Source organism: Prinia subflava, chromosome 2 (genome assembly GCF_021018805.1).
Source record: "Prinia subflava isolate CZ2003 ecotype Zambia chromosome 2, Cam_Psub_1.2, whole genome shotgun sequence".
NCBI classification, from domain to species: Eukaryota; Metazoa; Chordata; class Aves; order Passeriformes; family Cisticolidae; genus Prinia; species Prinia subflava.
The window spans coordinates 51,869,127-51,889,446 of NC_086248.1; the positions used below are offsets into that span (position 1 = coordinate 51,869,127).

The window sequence follows — 20,320 nt, forward strand, 5'->3', positions numbered from 1 at the left end:
GGACTTTTTAACTTAATATTTTGCTCATGCAGGCAAAACCAACAAATCTCTTCCAGAGTGGATGTTAACCATTAAAACTGATTTAATATAACAGTTTAAAACTGCTTAAGGGGAAGGCAAAGCTTCTCTCTCCCACTGCCTCAATCTTACATGTTGTAGACTTCCTCTTTGCTTGTCAGTGGCTTTACTGGGTGTAATTCAGCTCTCTAACTTTTCTCAGTTTTTCTGTTGAATATTCTTACTGGATGAGCTTTAAAGTTTCAGCACAAACCATTCTGTGATCCTACGAAATTCTGTATTCTAAGAAGCTGTATTTTAGGGGGTTGCCCTAACTTGTTCCATCTACCTTTATCCTTCTACCCTTTCTCTACTACTACTATTGGTGCCTAACTCTAAGTGCTGCTGTCTGCAGTACAACTCCTTGGTCTTTGAAGCATCTCTGAGTTTGAGGCACCAATCTCTATTCCTTCTGAAGACTTCCTTGACCTACTGTAGCTGTTCTGTCCCTTGAGCTGCTGTGTTTTAATCTGATAAGCATAAACAGCATTTGGAAGTGCATCTCTGAGTTTTGAGACTCCTTTCTGAGGAACATAAGCTCCATGTAATACCCCTTTAATGGAAGGGTTTCATGAGACACTGATCTGGCACTAGCACACACATTGCTCAGCTGACTGAATGACTGGCTGGCAACAGAAGAAATTTCCCTTCCCACTCCTGTCAGAGCTGTCCTACCCAGAGCGCTGTGCAGGTTCCAAAAGTAAAGCAGCAGAAATTCACCCGAGAAAGTGTGGCAGATTTTGAGGGTAAATGGATACATAGAATTCAAGCACTTAATTTAAAAATAACAGATAAAAGCAAGTGTCAGTAAGCAACAAAATTTGTTAATGTATAAGTAGAGTGGGCAGGTGAACACCAGGCAAGGTAGGTTTCTATGCTACAGAGCCATTAGCTCAGCTTCAGGAGACACTACAGCTGAAGAGAATGTCTGTGCTCTTCCATATCCAAAGCAGTGTTTTGCATGGTTGAGTGCTCACTATAGCAGGAGGCAAAGAGATCCAAGAAACAGCAAAAAGAAAGAAAATCCTGCAAATTAAATCTTTCCTCTATGTTTACCACTCTGACACATTCATAATTACATTTTTTTCAGTTTTTGCCGATACCCACTCTCTAGTTTTCTTATTCATGCCTCATGTGTCCAGGCTGTACAATTCTCTCTCTATGTAGAACTTGTACTTCCAAGTAGGAAAAAGACATTCCCTTTGGTTATTGTTTTATTTGAATATCTCACTAGCTATGGGGACTTACTTCAGTAAAAGTATGAGGAAACAGCTGGGAGTATTTGTGTGTTCATTTTTCATTCCTCTCAACTCTCTCTTTTTCCTCTTTTTTAAAAATTTATTATCATCTAATGCTTTAAGCTCATTCACATAACCAAGATTTATGTGTATTGTGCTGTCCCGCTGCTAGTATTTTTCTTACTTGAAAGTATGACCATTCTGGTTAATCACGTTTATTTTTCTATGTTGGGAGACAATGGAGCACAAGATATTTTGAAATTTGGGGAATGAAATACTGCCAGCAGAGACCCTTGAAATTGAGATGACATTCAGAAATAAAAACAGAGTTGGCAATTTTATTTTATATGTATATACCTACATTTCTGTGTGCATGTACACGTGTGTTTACACATCTACACCGCTTTTTAAAAGTTCTAGACATAAGCACCATACATGTAGACACAGGGCTGATAATTTGTAACAAACCTTAATGACCTGACACTATCAGCAGCTCTGAATATAACCTCCAAATCACACGGGCTTGCTTTCTGACCTTTCTCTTCAAGTAAAACAAAGAAAAGCATGTTTAGAATAGAAGGCTGGTGTTTTCAAAGGAGCATTGAATGGGCAGTACCTCTGAAATTTAGAGACTGGAATAACTTATGCTTTTCTAATGATACATTTGAATTAGTTGAGTTTAGATATTTGAATTGGAATATTTGTTTTAGTCTTTCTTTATCTCTCCAAGATACATGCTAACAACTTTTCAATTAAAAAGAAGGACTCTTGGGCAGAGTTGCTAAATTTCAGCATAAATTTGTATTCTGAAATTATGAGCCTCCAAACATAGAAAGGGGAAAGATTATAGCTATTTGACACTACCTTATCTGTATAGCTGAGAACAGCATCACTACAATAAAAGAAGATAGCAGTGTTTCCCATTGATTGTTGTTTGATGAATGTAAAGCAATTTACTGGAATGCAATTAGCATTTGCAATCGCATTACCGTGGGGATTTTTTTTTATGCCGGCTCTGAATTGAAAAATCTATACATTTTCTGTCCATGAGTCACTTCTTAGGAAGCTTTCTTTCATTTGTAAGGCTGTGCATTGCTGTGGAATTAGTTTTTCAGAGTTTTTGTAAGAAGAAATACATCTCTTGGGAAAAAAAAAAGAAAAAAAAGACTTCTAAATAGGAATATCTTAGCAACCTGAAAATAATTTTGTAAATGTTTAAATTAGGAAGCTTGCAGTACAAAGATTAAATAAGCAAAGCAGTGTCCTGAAACAATAAGACCTGTGTATGATGGCAGAGTAACAATACTGCTAAAAGTAACAATGCTACTTTTTGGCAAACATTCAGATTGCCAATAAAAAATGTGCACGCATGCAAGTCCTTAATTAGACACACTATTCTGTCTGCACTTTAAATGGGTGTAAATTTAATTATTTTTGCATCACACAAAGTATAGAGAGATTTTAGAAAAAAACCCACACAAATGTGTTGATTCCCAGCTCAGATTTTCTGTGGACATGTAAGTGAATGATTTTCAGTGCTGCAGGAGAAATCAATCCCAGCTGATATGGAGAGGGTATCAATGAAAAATGTGTGTGTGCTGAAAGGGATAGTCAACATCCTCCTGATGTTGACCCATGCACACAATAGCAAATACGGCCACTGTTGTGCTTTTTAGTGGTTTCTGTATGTTATGGACCAAGGGCTCCTATCCTACCTCAAAGACAAACATAGGGAATTATGGATAGAGATCTATCTGGGAATTTCTGTTGCTTTAAAAACACACTTATTTTTAACATTGTCAGCTAAAGTATTCTTCCTGTAATTGTATATAGTGCACCTTAACCACTTTAGGAGAAGCTTCGCTCTTATGTGTTTGACCTTCGAGGTCTTACCAAGTCCCATTGTCAACTGCATCTTGTATACCTTTATTTCTGTAAGATCTAGAAAGAATTCCTGGAGACTATATTAACTTTACCAGTGGGACATTATCTTCTGAGCTTTCTAAGGATTTTTATTTATTTTTAAATGAAAACCTTGAGAGAAAGCAGAAGCTCCTTTTTTCCTGTTTCTGTGATGTCTTTATACATATAATAAAATGCTAGACCCTGTCAGTTCTTTTTTTCACCTGAAAACTTCCTTCAATTTTAATGGGTACAATGGCATTTTTAACTGAGGTTGGCATAAATATTTTAGTGGAGTTGGAATTGTCTGTGTCCCTGTCGCTACTTTGCTTAAGAAAAAAAGTTGTTATCCCCATTTATCCATATTCACTGCTGTGATCAAGTTGTGCACTGGCATATCTCCCCTCTTAAGGAGAGGCTGGAAGTTTTGGGACACATCTTGTGCTGGTAATAAGCAAAGCACTGCATTTCCACCCTTCATTGGAGTGGCAATGCAGTGCCCACTTCCTTTAGATTTTAGTCTAAAGGAAGTTTAAAGTTTAAAGTCTGCTGCACTTTCATTTAGCGTCAGTAATCAGTTGAATACTTCATATTCTGACATTTTGTCCTTGAGGAAAAAAACTAGATACTTTTGCCACATTGACACAGCCTCAAGTTTTCTGTTACTTTTATGAATACCTAAATTGACCAATTTAGTAATTGACCAATGAATTGTGAGATGCAAGGAACAATGTAAAATTTTGGCTGTATGAACAGAAGTCTTAATATTTTCTAAAAATAATAAAAAGCCCAGATTTTCTGTTTCTCTGGCTGTAGTACCAGAGACTTGATATCGTCGAGTTTCAAGGCTGGATATGTTCTTAAGATAATTATTACAGCTTTCTCAAGGAGAGAGATTTATATTCTTTGTATATTAGCTTCTAAAGTTGACCTCTTTATGCTTCTCCTCCTCTGTATTGCAGTTTTCTTTAGATTGCATTGCTGTACCCTTTGTTGCCTATCCAAAGAGTGCTAAGGCTAAAAACAGATAGTGCTAAGGCTAAAAACACTAAAAATATGGGGCAAAATGTTGTTCTTAAGTGGGGTTTTTTTTGTGTTTGTAAGGCTGGTCTGGCACTTCTGAATATATTAATCTAAATTCTGTTAATATTCATCTGCCATTCTTCTGGAGCTCAAGTGTTTCCTGGGCTTTAGCAGAGTTCAACATTTGAGCAAGAAACTGCTGGGACTGCACTGTATGTAATACTGGTAATTTAGTGCTGGGTGGTATCTACCCAGTTTCCAGATTAGGGAAGATGCTTTGCCCCTGTTTTTTTCTATTCTACAAGCAGTGACATGTAGCGGTAAGAGTGTTCCAGGCAGATGTTGAAGTTACTCTGCTCCTGTGGGATCAATGCCTCCTGGCTCCTGTTAACTGAATTTACAGGAGGCGGTGCACTGCAGGAGATAGGAGCCACTGTTTGTTGTGGTATTGATTATTTGATTACTGTTCTCTTGTCTCTGTGAAGGCAACAGCTTGTGTTCCATGAAAGTTCTATGACTTGTGGCTTCACACAGAGCCTTCTCCCTGGGGAAAGGCTGGTCTGTGGCACTGTACTCAAGCTCGCTGACGTTTTGGGAGCTTCTAGCTGTCCTGAAGGAAGTCAGTCATCAGTGGAAGCCCAGAGCCATTGTTTCTCATGGTGGCAAGAGTGTAAAGATCATGTGGGAGGGAATATGACAAGGAGATCATTCATGGTAGAATTTAAATTACTCCAGGAGCTTATAAAATGCTTCCTCACTTCCATGTGAGGCAGACATCCTAACTTATGAGGCCTAGCACCACTTTTCTTCCACCCACCCCATGCTCTCAAATCATTGTGTACAAGGATCATTTTGACATTTTGGGTTTTAATCCTTTTAAGGATCTTCACTAGAGGTTAAAGGGTGACAGCTTGTGGTGCCTTTGTAAGAAAGAAAGTCTGTGCTGAGACAAGGCAAGGTCTGTGAAGTGTTTTCACTTTATTTTGACTCTGGTTTTAAAATCACTGGAAATCATTCAAAGGAAAGAATGCATTTTGGAGGTCTTATCCCTCTCTACTGACTGCTGTATCCTGCTCAGGCCAGGGAAGGCTTTTATACAAGCAGTTACCAGATCAGAGGTATCTAATGCAGAAGCCGGATGATTTTCATTCAGGCTGAGTGATAAGTGCTCAAAAACAGGCCAGTGAGTTTGGATGTTTTAGGAAAAGATTGCATCTAGAAAAGTTAGATTTGATTAAATATACAAGCAGTACATTTAAAATATAGTTGGAAAATTATGAATTGCTTACCTTTCTGGGTTAAAAGACCAAGTTGTATGTGTTTTCACCAGTGCAAATGGTAGTAAAACATTGGAAGAATATTCCTAATAGATTATAGCTGCTTACAAATGGTAAACTGGAAACATTTAAACATGCTTTTTAAGCAGATCCTAGAATAAAGGAGGTAGCCCTGCCTGTCTATAAGCGTATTATTTTCTCTGTGGAAACTGGGATTCATTTATAAAAACAAATAAACAAACTGCTGCACAGATTGGCATTACCCATCAGGAAGATAGAGCAAACATTAAGTTCTACTCGTTGAATCAAATGTGCAATTTGAAAAAGGGACATTTAGGAAGAGATTGTGGAAGCTCCAATCACACCATTTTGTCCATAGTTGAGTCTTGGGAGCAACTTGGAAGGGAAACCCAAGCTCCATCTGTGAAAAGTGATGCATATCTTGAGGCCTGATAATGAAATTTACACCTATCAAGAACAGAACAAGTGGTAAAAGAACCACCTCAGGATTTATTAATTAAAGGTCTTGAATGGGAACAGTAAGTGCAGTTTGTTTCAGAAGTGCATTCACTCTTTGTTTGTGCTCTCTCTCTTTCTCTAAACTATGTTTTCTTTACTGCTATTGGAATTTAAAAAATATAGTATTAATTCACAGATGAAACATAATTTTAGAGACTTGATGTTAACACATGTGAAAGATACAAAGCAGAGTAATAACAGAAGATGGAGAACAAAGTGGAGGCAGGAAAGTGGTGTCCTTTAAAGCTACTGTGTGCTAAAGTCACATCAGAAACTGAAGCAGCAGGAGTTTTTCTCAAGGGGAAAAGTGTCTCAAAGTGTATTTCTTTTATGAATGAGGTGAATGAAATGATGACCACATTTGAAGAAACTAGGCCAGAAATGCAGAAATCAACATATTCAAATTAGTTATTCGAACATGTGAGCAGAAATCTGGAAACTGGACTTTTTAGGGAGATGCTGATGAAACATGTTCAGAGTCAGAGAAAAAAGACCAGGCCTGCTGTTACTGTGGAAAGAGGACCTTGAAAGAACTGTCTAAACAAGAATGCCAATGCCTCAGAATCTGAATCATGTTGAGTGCCTTGCAAAGAAAATTACTAGACAGAGGGAAAAATCTGACATTTAACTTATAAGAAATAGTATATGTTTGCCATTGAATAAGAGGTAAATTATAGATAGGCAAGATCTCAAATGATTGATAAAGTTGTGGTTTCCTGTTGATTTTTTTGAGAATTCTCATTAGAGCATATATTTTTCATAAAAGATGGTCATCTATCATTCAGAAAAAATGACAGTGTGACCATTTCTGTGGTACACCTGAAAAGGGTTAGATGGTTAGATGTTCAAAGCTGCCTTAAGGACACAGAAGTTAGGAGTGGCTCTTTGGGAAGACTGCTCTTCCTAATCTATTCGTGTTCCCCAAATTCACACCTCTTTTGGATCATTTTACATTCCATCTAAAGAGCCTTCTGCACTGCAAACAAGAGGAAAAACAGCTGCTCACTTGGTACTAGTAACACTAGTAATTTTTACAGTGTTTCTCTACTGTGATTTATCTTCTGTGCTTCGTTTTTGCTGCCTTTGGAAAGATAAACAAAGAATATCTGATTATTTGTCAGAGCATGAACTGCAGCTAAAAAGTATTAACAGCTTGATTTAGGAGGTCTGAATTTTCTGCATGTAAGTTACATTGACAAATGTCACTCCTAACCCTGCAATTCTTCACCATTTACAGCCATAATAACCTGCTAGCCTATGTTTTCACTTATGCAAGGTTGAATATTACAGCATCCTAGTGGGTAGAAGAATTGTGGACCTAACAGTGCTAAGCCAAACATCAGTGGCGGTTGTGCCTTGGGGAAAACACATTACAGAAGGGGGAAAAGTTATTGTGTGGCAGCATGGGCAGTTGGAGAGAGGACTGACAATATGTGAGAGAAATAACCCCTCAGATCCTTCAATCAGTGAAAAGGACGAGAAGGAGGTGTACCAGGTACAGGACCCAAGATTCCCCCGCAGCCCCTGGTGCAGCCCCTGGTGAGGCAGCTGTGCCTCAGGGAGGTCCATGGGGGAGCAGAGATCCACCCCCAGCCCGTGCAGGACCCCGTGTCAGGGCAGGTGGGTGCCCACAGGAGGCTGTGAGCCCGTGGGAAGCCTGTGCTGGAACAGGCTCCTGGCAGGATCTGCGCTCCCATGGAGAGAGGAGCCCACAGTAGAGCAGGGTTCCGGGCAGGACTTGTGACCTGTGGGGCACCCGCTGGAGCAGGCTGCTCCTGAAGGGCTGCACCCTGTGGAAAGGACCCAAGCTGGAGCAGGTTGTGAATGGATGGAGCCTGTAGGATGGACTCATGTTTAAGAAGTTGGTAGGGGGCCTGTCTCCTGTGGGAGGGATACTATGCAGGAGCAGGGAAAGAGTCTGTAGAGTCCTCCCTCTGTGGAGGAAGGAGTAGCAAAGACAATGCATGATGAACTGACCACGACCCGCACTGCCCAAAAGAGAAGGATACACACCTGAATTGTCATCTCCTAAATGATCATGGAACAGGCAGAAATCTCTTAAGGAATATTAAAGTTAACAGAAATGCTAGAACAATATTGCACAGACATGAAGGAGAGATGGTGGCATAGCAGAATGCTGCAATTGTATTTAGTCTTCACACATTAGGTGTCTGTAGAAGACATGGAAGGAGACTCAGGGTATGCTGCAAGAAATTGAGGAATATTTTTAGGAAATGAGTTGCACTGAGACTTCCTTGAATTCTTTTTTTTTTTTTTAATATAAAACAAATGAAATCACTATCAGCCACTCCTTCTCTGAAAAAACCTGTATGTTTGCTAGATATTTCGAATGAATCGTCTGTAAGCTTGGAAAGATGCACTAGTATAAGCATGTGAAGGCTCTTGAAAGAGATATAGTTTCAGAGGGTTTAAGGTTGAGTGTCATTAAGAATAAAGGATGACTGAGATTGTCTTTGACGCAGTACTGGTTTTCTTATGGTTTCCAGGGTAAAAGTTCCCAATAAAAATAAAATAATGAACAGACCAATATTATCAATTTGTCATATTTGAACTTGAAAATATGCTTAATCCTCAATTTGCACTGGATTTGGGTTTTGTTTTTTTTTTTAATTGAGGTTTTTTAGTTCTCAAAAGCTTTTCACAGCTTCAAAGGTTTTAGGGTTTACTTTTGTTTTTTGTAAGGGTTACTGCTTTAATTCCAGTTTGAGCTGTATTTCATATCTTAATGGCTGAAAAGACATGTGCCTTAATTGTTCCTGGTCTGAGTAATATGAATCATATGAATACGTAATATGAATATCATATGAATTTCAGTAACATGAAAATATCCATATCATTATCCAATGTATAAAAAGACTGATGACTGTCTAGTAAAGAAATGCAAAATATGCTTTAAAGTCCAGGTTCCCGAGCTTCTACATGCCTTAAAAAAATAATTTCTACCTTGATTACAAACTAGAAAATTTGGTTCCTTTGGGATTTTACACTTCATTAAACGTAATCTGCTTCTACAAGATTATAACATCACACCACTTGAATTGTATTTGGGTTTTGGTTTTGTTTGGGTTTTTTTCTGTGATATTAAAATTGTTTGGGTGTTCAGCAGTTGTTTTGAGGGTTTTTTATTTTTTTATTTTCTTTCCTGATTGGGTTTTTGCTGTTGTTGTTTTGGGGTTTTTTTTCTTTTGTTTTGTTTTCGGTAATATTAAAAAAAAATCTTTCTCTGTTCCCAGGAGAATGAGTGGGCTTTAAAAGAAAATGTTTAACATGTAGAAAGTTTTTTGCGTGCAGAAGGTGCTATGAAGCTGTTTAGTGATTTGAAATGTTAAAACATGTCTCATGGGAATGAATGAAAGAATGAGCAGTTGATTTTATCAGGCAGGTAGGAGACAAAAATTGTGCAGATGTAGTTAATTGTTCTAAATGCACCCATATCCTCAAGCATCTACTATCTTGTTATTGCTTCTTCTTGTGAATTTGCACTCTATTGCTTAAGAATATCTACGTATTTTACTGAACATGCCTTCTTCTGTAGGAGTGGTATGAGAAGCGTTCGGTCTGTCAGTATACAGGAAACAGCTGTTAGGTACTCCAATTTTATTCTCTTCCTTTTGGAAAAAGAGTAGGAAGTGATCTGATTTTTGAGCAAGCTGCTTTGTATTAGGCAGCAAATTCAGGAGTTCCCAGGGGTGCTGTTAGATGTACTGTGATAATGGCTGCTGTGCCATTGGAGACAGCAGTTGGTGGAGCTGCAGCGTGTACGCGGTAATGTGAGTGTTCCTCTTTGTGTGAGCTGCTGCACATTCATACCCATGCAAGGGCATTTTTAAAATCTCTATTCGTCCTTTGATCATATCGCTGCCACAGGTAGTTTGTGAACCACACAAGATCATTTGTAGGAGCTGGAAAGGCTTAGTTTAGAAAACACAAAAGAAAAAGGAACACCATCACCTGCGCCACTGTCACCCCCCCAAAAAAAATCAAAACCAAATGAAAACTAAAACAAAACTACCATGAAACAAGTAAGCATTTAGCTAATGAAGTAAGGAAAGATGTTTGCATTAATAAGTCATTGCTCTATCTATTTGTTAAACTGATTGATAGAGGAAACGAAAGTGATATACTAAAGTTGCAGCATTCCTCCTACCTCTGATGTCTTACAGTACTCTGCCTTGCATTATCATGATGGATTGTGAAGTGTCTTTGTGCCTTTGCAAACTCTGTAATTCTCTGCAGAGTTGCTCAGGTTGTTGTCTGGACTTAAACAAATTAGGATACAGAAAATGATATGCAACTCTGTAGCCCCACCTGCCTGTTTATTCAATTAAAAAAAACGTCCTGATGACTAGGCAAACAGCTCATGCTAGCCTACATTCACAGCTATTTTTTAATGGAAAATTACATTATGCTAATTTTCCTGGTGTAAGAGAAGCCAAGCCAGTTGTAAGTTTTTCTTAAGAAGATAAGAAGATTTTGTTTCTTGTTCTATGAACTTATGTGTAGGTTTTCTTTGTCATTCAGGATTGGACTGTTTAATTAAGAAGAATACCCTAACATTGATACTTTTGCTCAACCTTGGTTTTTTTGGTTTTTTTTTTTTTTTGTTTGTTTTTTTGTGGTTTTTTTTTTGAGTTTCTAAACTGTTGCAAAAATAGCAAGTTTTTAAGGTCCATAGAAATGCTTTTCCTAAGCAGCATGGGGATACTTTCTGATGTGGACAGAGATTAAATGTTCATCTTCAGATGCATCTTTGAAGATGGGAGAAAATTGAGAAGTATGAGTGTAAAGAATAGTTCCATTGCCTAGATAAAGGACACCTTTCCTACCCAATTTCTATTGCATGTGTATTTTTTGCATTTCTATCAATTCTTTCAGTGAAGGAAAAATGTTTGACCTTTCAATAAGTGGATACTGACCAGCAATGTTGGAAGTTTATCAAAGGCTTTTAGAACCATCAGACATAAATTTTCATACTTGTTAAGTATCAAATGAAAGGGCATCAATCCATTTAAATCTGTCAGATGTTTAAGTATTCTGAGTGTTTAGAAAGACAAAGTTGTTTGTGGGCAACATTCTCATGTCTCATTTCAAGACTTTGCCTAGGTATAAAGAATTCTTTTGGATTTGCAAACTATTCCTAAGCTGGCCACAGGCTGGAAACGGAAGCACGTGGCTTGGTTTCAGAGAACAAGCTGAAAGATACCAAAAGGTTCAAAAGTCTTCAATACTGTTCCATAAAAGAGAAGTCAGACATGCTCAGTTTCCTCAGAAAAGATGGATTTTGTTTCTCCCACTAGGAATGTCAGCCTAGCAAAGAGAGATGGGATCAAGGCAAAAAGATGGCTGCACTGCCTTGTTGCATTGTTTTAAACAATATATAGCTAATCAGGCCCTTGTAAATTTTGCACTGGATATGAAAAAAAAATTATATTGCACCAAATTTAAGCTAAATGTGGTGAACATGTCATTGTTTCTTGCCTGGCTGTCTTTATAATTCATCTACTGTTCGTGGTGGTGGTGTTCAAAATCCTTTGACAACTTCCTTACCCTGCTTTGTTTTGAGAACAGCATGTTTTACAGTGGTAGTATGATCTTGTTCCATTTTTCTATGTCATGCATATCTTCTTTGAGTAGAGACCATCACAATCATTACACTGTACTATTTGGTGCAGGGTTTCTGGAAAGAGTCAGCGGTTTTAATCTTACTTCCTATTTAATGACCATTTTTTATGCCACCTAATTTGTCTTTTTTTTTCCCTCATCTGCAGTTGAATGTGTTTACTTTCATATGTTTTACAAATGTGTCATTATCTTATTTTAATCATTTTTTGAATAGTTAACCTATAACTGATTTCTTCAGAGTTTCTCAGGTTTTCATGCTGGTTTCTTCTCGATATAATTCATGATCCCAGGACCACTAGTTTGGGTTGAAAAGGGGTGCTGTCAGATGCTAAAGATCATCTAATTCCAACCTTCCACTAGACCAGTTTGCTCTAAGCCATTTGGTCTTGAATACTATCAGGGATGGGACATCCACAACTGGAAAAGAAAGCTGATGCATTTCTTTAAAAAGTAGGTAAATACAGTGTAGGCACAGAGTTTGTGGTGATTAGGGATGAGGCTCGGCCACAGCCGCATTCCCAATCACCACAAACTGGGTGCCTGCAATGTGGTGCTTCTCTTAATGTGCACAAGCTGCAGGTGAGGTGTGGCCTCACTCCATCACCTGTCCTCTCAGTTGTGCTGATTTGGCGTTCTCCTGCACCCTATTGGGATTGCACGAGCAGTGGCTGTGTGGCAGAGTCTACAAGCAGCAGGCAAAACGAGCTTCAGTGCTGATAACTCCAGTTCTGGTGTCTGTATTCTGTGCTGCACATCTTAGTCTCGCTCGTGTTTTCTTGGTATGTCAACTGTCTGATTAGTATAATTAGTGAACCTCATTTGAAATTAAAAACATGGTGTCATTGAAGGGAGTTTTCATTTTCAGGTAACAGGGTTACCTTTGAGGTGTCTCTGGCAGTTGAAGTGGCTGTAACAGCCCCTGACAGCCTGCCTTGCTCAGTTCTTTCCCTGGAGCAACAGCTGTGCTGCTGCTGTCATCCTCAGTGAGGGGGCAGGGTTTTTGTGCTGATTGAGGACCTGTTTTCACAGAGAAAATGCACTAAAAATATGAAAGCTGTTAGTCTCTCTTCTGCACCTGGTGTTTCAGACTTCCACTGAGTAAATTGCAACCTTTTTTGCTATGTCATTATTTTTTTTTCCTCCAAAGGCTTAGCCTTTTGAATTTGAATAATAAAAATCATAGGACCAATTTGCTAGTGTCAGAAAAAAATTGTAAACTCTACAGAATATCTGTATTCCCTATAAGTCACCTGTAATTCTATAAATTAAAATGAGCATTACTACTGATAGTTATACTACTAAAACAGTCATTTTGCAATTGTTAAATTACTATTTTAAATATTTGAGGGTTGTGTTGTCTTTCAAGTTAACTCTTTGGGGGATATTAATGCTATACTTAAAGAGTAGTACCTGTAATAATTACTATAGATTCACAGCCAGCTTTGCTGCAGTTTCAGAGATTAGGTTGAAGGATGGCATCACTGTACTTTCAAGTTTCAATGAAAAACCTATGCTCCTCCTGTTTCAACAAGGAACAAAAATAATCTAAGGAACTCCAAACCTATATCTAATCCTTACACTGTCCTTGAAGTGTAAGTAAAAGGCTAATTTTCAACTGGCCTATGCAAATTTTCCAAGATACCCTACATCCCTCATAAATAATACAGAAACACTCCCTGATTTCTATGTAGAGTTATACTTTGGTTTTGTTTTTTTCATAGCATAGACCTATGATCCTAGTGAAGTAACAGAGATGCAGTGAAATCTGTGAGCAGCTGGAAATTCTGAGCGAGTTCATTTGTACTTTTCAGCAACTACTTTTACAACTAGACTAGTGCTTTTGTCACTTATTTAAATTATGGTTCATAATTTATTTGGGCAATGTTTTAGTGATGAGAAAGCTTTTCAACCTGATCCAGATATGGTACTGCACTACTATGATTTCATGGAGCCTCCAACTGGATAAAGAAAATGCAGTCACCTAATTAGACCAACAGAATTTCAGCTGTGATGGAGTTTAGAGAAAAAGAAAAAAAGCCTTTTCACCCAAAGCATTCAAGAAGTTGAAAATGTTGGCATAAATAACTGCTAGAGTAGGAAAAGTATGATATACTAGAGCCATCAAAGAATGGACATCTGAACAGATGAGGAGAAAGAGTAAATGTCACTGAAATAGAACAGATAATGGCTTTTTGCTGCCAGATAAAGGCTGAGGCCACAAGGTGAATCAGAAGAAATTTCAAAACAGGCAGCACTGATCCTGTGATAACAGTCCCATTACCATGATTCCATTTCTATGACACTGCTTGATTGATACAGATGCAATCATTTAATTTCCCATTTGCTGGTGCAACAGAAGGGTGTTCCCTTAATGTGTGCACAGTACCCCTTTCCTTGCACAGTCGAAGCTCCCATTCCTATCTCTGTACCAAGGATAACACAGCAGGACACAGCCTGATGAAAGAATTAATCCCTATTTTGCTTTGAGGCAACCATGTGTAATTGTGTGTTGTGGTTTTATTGCATATTTTTGCAGCCAACCTAGATGCTTCCTGAAGTTTCATAATCCTTAAGTTGCACTGTTAGTAAATTATGGATGTACATCTACCAGTATGACAAGTCATAAATACTGGAACTGCTAAGAAATATAAAGCAGTCATTTTGTCAAAGCCAAACCCAAAAAGGAAGGAGAAACAGTTTTCAAATGGAGGAAGCTAGTTAAACCAGAGAATGCACACCAAGCTAGAATGCTTCATAAAAATAATTGTGTTTGGGGGATATTTTATTTTTATATTTTATCTTCAGAAGTCCAAAAGTAAGTATTTTCCTTCTGGGAAATGTTATTGTTCATCATGAAAGCAATAATTAAACATCTGACAAACATTTGAATGAAATGTGGATTGTGTATGTGTTTTATTTTTTTTTTAATGGAGTGAATAATGACTGTATGGCTGTGATTGTTTAGTGATGTAAGTAGGGAAATGCCTGTAAGGAATCTATATTTTATTAGAGCAACTGATATAGTTGGAGAAGGGAGTCAGACAAGATTTCTGGCACACAAACCCTTTTTCTTGCATATGTTTCTTCTGTCATTCAAAAGTGTGGTTCAGAGACTAAAAAATATGTCATACATCTTTGCCAAAGTGTTTATAGTTTTTCTTTAAATTTCATTTCTCTGGATTTTAAAAATATTTCAACTTCTGAAGATATTCAAAGTGTAAAAGACCTTTTCAGTCTTAAAAGAATTTATTTCATATTTTGCCTTATCAAACTTACTAGTAACTCTTATTAAAAAAAAAAATACTGCACTTGTTCAATTATTCTGGAGCTCCTGTTCATGTAGTAATATTTCTTGAATATGTTTCTCCAGACAGTCTTGCTGGTACTGCACTGGAACAGGACTAGGAGAAAGAGATCACCTTTTTTGCCTTAATATAACTCAGATATAATTCTGACGTCTCTGGATGGCATTTTAGGAACAATGAAATCACTACACAAGACATTCCCAAGTAGCTTGATAGGTACAAAATCAGAATAAATGATGAAAGAATGTGAACCACTAACTTATAGGTGATGTTAAGGACCTAGCTGTCCACACTTCCATTATTATAAAGATATTGGACAATTAGACTTGTATATTTTTTTCTTTTTTTTTCCCTTGCAGTGGGGAAATGCTTAATTTCTGCATCAAAGTTATTATCTAGTTTAATTAGTTAGTGATTATTCGGTGCTATAAAGAGTATTATTGATAGTAGGCAAGCATGAGACTGAAGTTATTTAGCACTTCTGTTCACTAGAACATTTACAGAAAAAATTTATTGTGAGCACATATGTTTACTTTGAGTTAGTTCTCATTCATTCTGGACAAACCAATCAATGAATGGAAGATTAAGGCATTTGATGAGTCAGAAATTTTGTTGATGCTTTCACACAGAAAAATTGAGTCTGGATTTTGATGTCCATCTGTTCTGGATGTTTGGCATCTCAAGGACTATCTACATATCAATAAATTACTGGAATTCTTATAAAAGAGAAGGCATTTTTGCTGTTCAGGAAATGTTTGCACCATGGTTTTAATTTCATGGGAGGTCTCGCTCTTGTCTTTTTGCACATCCTTCTTGATATCTGAACTTTACTTCTTTTTAATACAAATGCTAATCTAACCTCAAAAATAAATGATATCTTGAAGATAGTCTGCATTATTTCATGATTGACTACACCATCTCTGTTTACTTTATACGTATGTATATAAACCACTGACCAAACATTAAATTGTAATGTCATTGGATATATACCTTTGTGCCACCATCTTCCCTCCATGCTTTTTTCTTTTTTTTCCCTTTTCTCCTCTACATTTCTGTATTTTATTAGGAAGAACATTTCCTTTTATTCCACCTTTCTAAAATCTTTTTATTCTTATTCTTTGAATAAGATTTCTTCCATCACTAGAGATCCTCTAATAATTAGGGGGCATGTACAGATGCCCAAACCAAAGCAAAAGCAATGTTTTTTTCCATAGCTTATTCTGACTGCCCTCAGTTTTTCCAGTTTTTATCTTTTCCCTGCATATGTGTCAAGTGCCCTAATCCTGTTCAAGACTGTGTATGGCCACAGAAATTGTAGTCCCATTTAATTATCACCCTCCACAATCTCCTTAGTGACAGTGCGAGTGAAGTGGGGACAAATGTCCTTGCAGCCTTGCAGCTATACCCGTTGCTCATGGTCACTGGCATGAAAGAGCATTCGAGGCTTGGCCCTATCTGAGACAGCTGAATTACTGATACCTGCTGAAATTATCAGTGGTGAAGATTGTTTTTCTCCCTGTTCAGTAACAGTCATTTTACTTAAAAGCTGGTTAAGATTTGCCATATAATTACTACATATTGAAGAAAGGTACTAACAAGAAAATGAAATTTTTAAAAAGCCTCTCATTTTGCCTCCTATCATGATCAAGAAAACTTTCTTTTAGTTGACCTAAAGATTATTATGACCTTCTACAGTCAACACTCTACCTACAAAAACCTGTTCCAGATTCACTTTTCATTCAAACTGAATTCCTAGTGTTTTGTTGTAGTTACAATTTCAAAATTCAGTTTAGTAACAACCTCAAAACTAGTTCATTGTAGATTGTGGGAGGGAAAAATCTAAAATATTTTAGCTGAATGTACCACAACAAATCAATTAAAAAGACATGTAGCATCAATTTTTCTTCAATTTACATCTTTTAAAAGTCAAACATGAATTCAAATTCATGTTCTCAGTTTTTTTTCTGGTGGAATCCTGAATTTATGCTTCATCCTATATGCTTCATTGAACTTGTGCAAATTTTGAATAGGTTCTGAAGCTTCTCAAAATCACCATGTCCCAAAATGCCCTTTGCATCATTGTTGCTGTGGCATTTCAGGGGCTGACATTAAATCCTTTTGCAGCAGTAACAATAGCACATTTATAAAAGGCACTTTATGTAAGTAAGTACAGTGTATAGTGTTGAACTGGGTATACATTTTCAAAAACATTGTTCCTGTTTTCTAGAAATAAAAAATAATATTAATTATTTGCAGCATGCTCTTGGGAAAATCACTGAATTCCCAGATACTGTTCCAGAAAATTCCTTTTACCATTTTCATAGAAACATAGAATTCATGTACCTGTTGCTTGAGGTTTGCATAAAGTATGTGATTATTTTCACTAATAATAATGGCAATTATAAAGCGCAAACACCTACATTACTTGGAGATAAGCCTCTAAACATAAAACAGGACCTGCAGGCTTAGAGTTAATGAAGTATGTACATCTGTACATGGCACCACATAAGCTGAATGTTATAAAGAACTTGCTGAAGTTTCATCTCATCAACAGAAGAATTTTTGGAAGGAGATGAAGCTTTGAAGTAATATCAGAGTGTTTTCTGCATGCTTTACTGAAAACTGTTAAAAAAAGAATGAAAAGAAAATTAAAATATTTCTGAGGTATAATATACCAAAGGTTTTTCTGGTTTTAATAATTTTCAGTATATTTTCTGCCTGATTTTTAAGACTGATGCTGTGTTTTAGCAGATGACAAGCAAAAGAGATATTTTGCAGAGCATTATTACAGCAAAGAATGAAAAATATGTTGCCAGGACTGCTATATTTTGAGATAACTCTCCTATATGAGATTTAAAATTTCCCCTGACCCTAGCCTCATATGCTGCTCAAATACATAATAAATAGAAGGAAGGAAAAATCACCAAATTCATGGTATCTAAGTAGCAAAGCTGCTTCAACTTCAAGGCCATTGTTTCACGGAAACAAATATAGTGGGGGAAAAGGCAATAACTTTCTCATAACTGGGATATTTCAGAGAACTGGTAATGCCTATTTTGTTTTGCCTGTTTATGACAAAATCTGAGGACAAAGAAGTCAGAGTCAAAGAGGTAGAGAAGTCAGTCTTAAGGCAGGCATAGTGCCAAGACTGCACATGGAAGCTAAGGTCAAAAGTCATGGGAATAAAACCTGCACCTCCTCAGGCTCTCTGTGTTCTATTTGTAGTAGTCTCTGAGAATAATTTGTAATGTTGTTCTGTAGATTTGGTAGTGTTAATGAAATCATAAAGAGAATTAACTCATTTCAGTAAAGGATTAAATTTTTCAACAGTGCAAGAATTTTTCCCACTAGTCATGATAGTACTGCATTTAACTAGAACATATAAATAATTTTTATGCTGAATGTGTTGTACTAGGCCTTGATTAGGCTGTGATACAAGATCCCTTCTCTGAAGATATTTTCCTTTTATAATGTCACCTGTTGCACTGGTTAACAGCTCAGGTTGACAGGTTCCTTTTTTTTAATGATTCCAGTTTTTTAATTATTATTTATATAGGTTGTGCTAAATGGATGTAGATGCAAATCCAACTCAGTGATGAGGCATGCATATATTCTTCTTAATAATCTATATTTAAGATCTCCTTTCCTTCATGAAGGCAGGTTGCTGTATTGCTATTTATAGTGAGGTTGAAAACCTATGAATATTCATGATATCTAATATGTCTTCTTATATCTGATTATTGTGAAAGAAGTACAGTTCCCATAAATAAATATTTAAATAAGCGAAGGAACTGCAATAGAAGTATAATGCATATCATTGTTTTCCAAATAACAGTGAAGCAGGCACTTCTAGTGAAAGATAAACCTCTGAACAAAACTTCTGTTTTTACACATCTCTTATTTTCTCAACAGGATTATGATTATGACCTGTCTAATAAATGGCGAATATAGAAAAGCAGTCTAGAATCACATAAACAGAAAGAACACAGATATTTCCTGAAAAGCCCTGAACTTGTTTTTTAAAAAATCTATATTCACCATGATGTCTATTATGCTTCAAGCTGCATCATAGTTTATGTCATAAAGAGGAGTTACATGAATTGTTTGTACCTTAATAGGCCCTAAATGGAAATATTCAAGACTGAGTGGGAGATGATCTCTGGGATCATAAATTGAAAGCAGATGAATATTTTGCAGTGTAGTCACAAATAAAAATAAAGGGAACTACCTATATGGTTCCCCATTCCAAAGTATTATAGAAAGCCATTTAGGGACAACTTAAACTGTCAATTTGTAAACAAAAATTCTAAAATTGAAAAGAAAAATGGATCTCGAAAAGCTGAATAAAGCAGTTGTGTTCTTGTGGGTGTTCTGACTGCTTAGGGTTCCAGTAGTGCACTGAAAATTCAACTTAAATGTAGTTCCTATAGATGCTTTCAGATCAAACAAACCTGAACTAATGGAAGGTGCAAGTTACTTTCAAAATCCTTTTGGTGATAGCCATGCACACCACACTTAAAATATAAAAAATTCTATTCTTCTTGGTATTTTCTTAAAAGGTATTTGGAAAAAACTTATGGTTTGATTTTTTTCTTCCAGTGAACTAAGCAGAGTTACGTTTGGTTTTGCTCTAATAACGGCAGAATGAAATGCTGCAGTAACTTTAATTGTTTGGGGTTGGTTTATTTTGTTTGTTTATTTGTTGTTTTTTGTTTGTTTTTTGTTGTTGGGGTTTTTTTGGGGGGGTGGGGTGGGGTTTGGTTTTGCTTTGGGGGTTTTTGGTTTTTTGTTTTTCTTTAGGAAAGGAGGCCAGGTTTTCTGCTTTGTTTCCTGCTCATTACATCTTGTGAATGAGATTAGCACCAGGGATGCCCGTGTCTGAAATCTCACAAATGATTTACTGAGGAGGAGCAATTTTATTGTTATTTGTACTGGGTTTGTTCTGTAATACTCCTTAACATTCTGTTGCACATTTCTGCTGATGGTGATAAGAGGAAACTGGAGAGTCTGGGGATAGATACCCACCAAACAGCTGTCTTGGCAGCCCTGTGGTCACTGCATTCTTGCAATATCCCTTTCCCTCTGGGAAGTAGAGTGTTCCTTTCAATCTGGAAAGTTAGGGTGCTTGTAGGATATTTGCAATGAGTCCTCCTGTCTCTGTCTCATTTGACCCAGCACCTTGTGAGCCTAAAGCAGACACCATCTCTGCAGCTACCAATTCAGAGTGCTTAGTGCTCATCCTGAGCAAAAGCCCTGGATATGTACAAAAATAAATTTAAAGAGTTAATTTTTGGAAAAATCTTTGCTGCTGCTGGCCAGATTGGGCTATTGGCTGACTTGACACTTACTTGAATCT

At 36.9% G+C, this 20,320-nt stretch overlaps 1 protein-coding gene across 4 annotated transcripts in view; it reads left to right on the plus strand.

Moving 5' to 3' along the window:
• The window catches only part of NKAIN2 (sodium/potassium transporting ATPase interacting 2), a 534,113-nt gene that overhangs the window by 133,945 nt on the left and 379,848 nt on the right, over positions 1-20,320 (plus strand). The gene's annotated exons all lie outside the window — the stretch shown is intronic.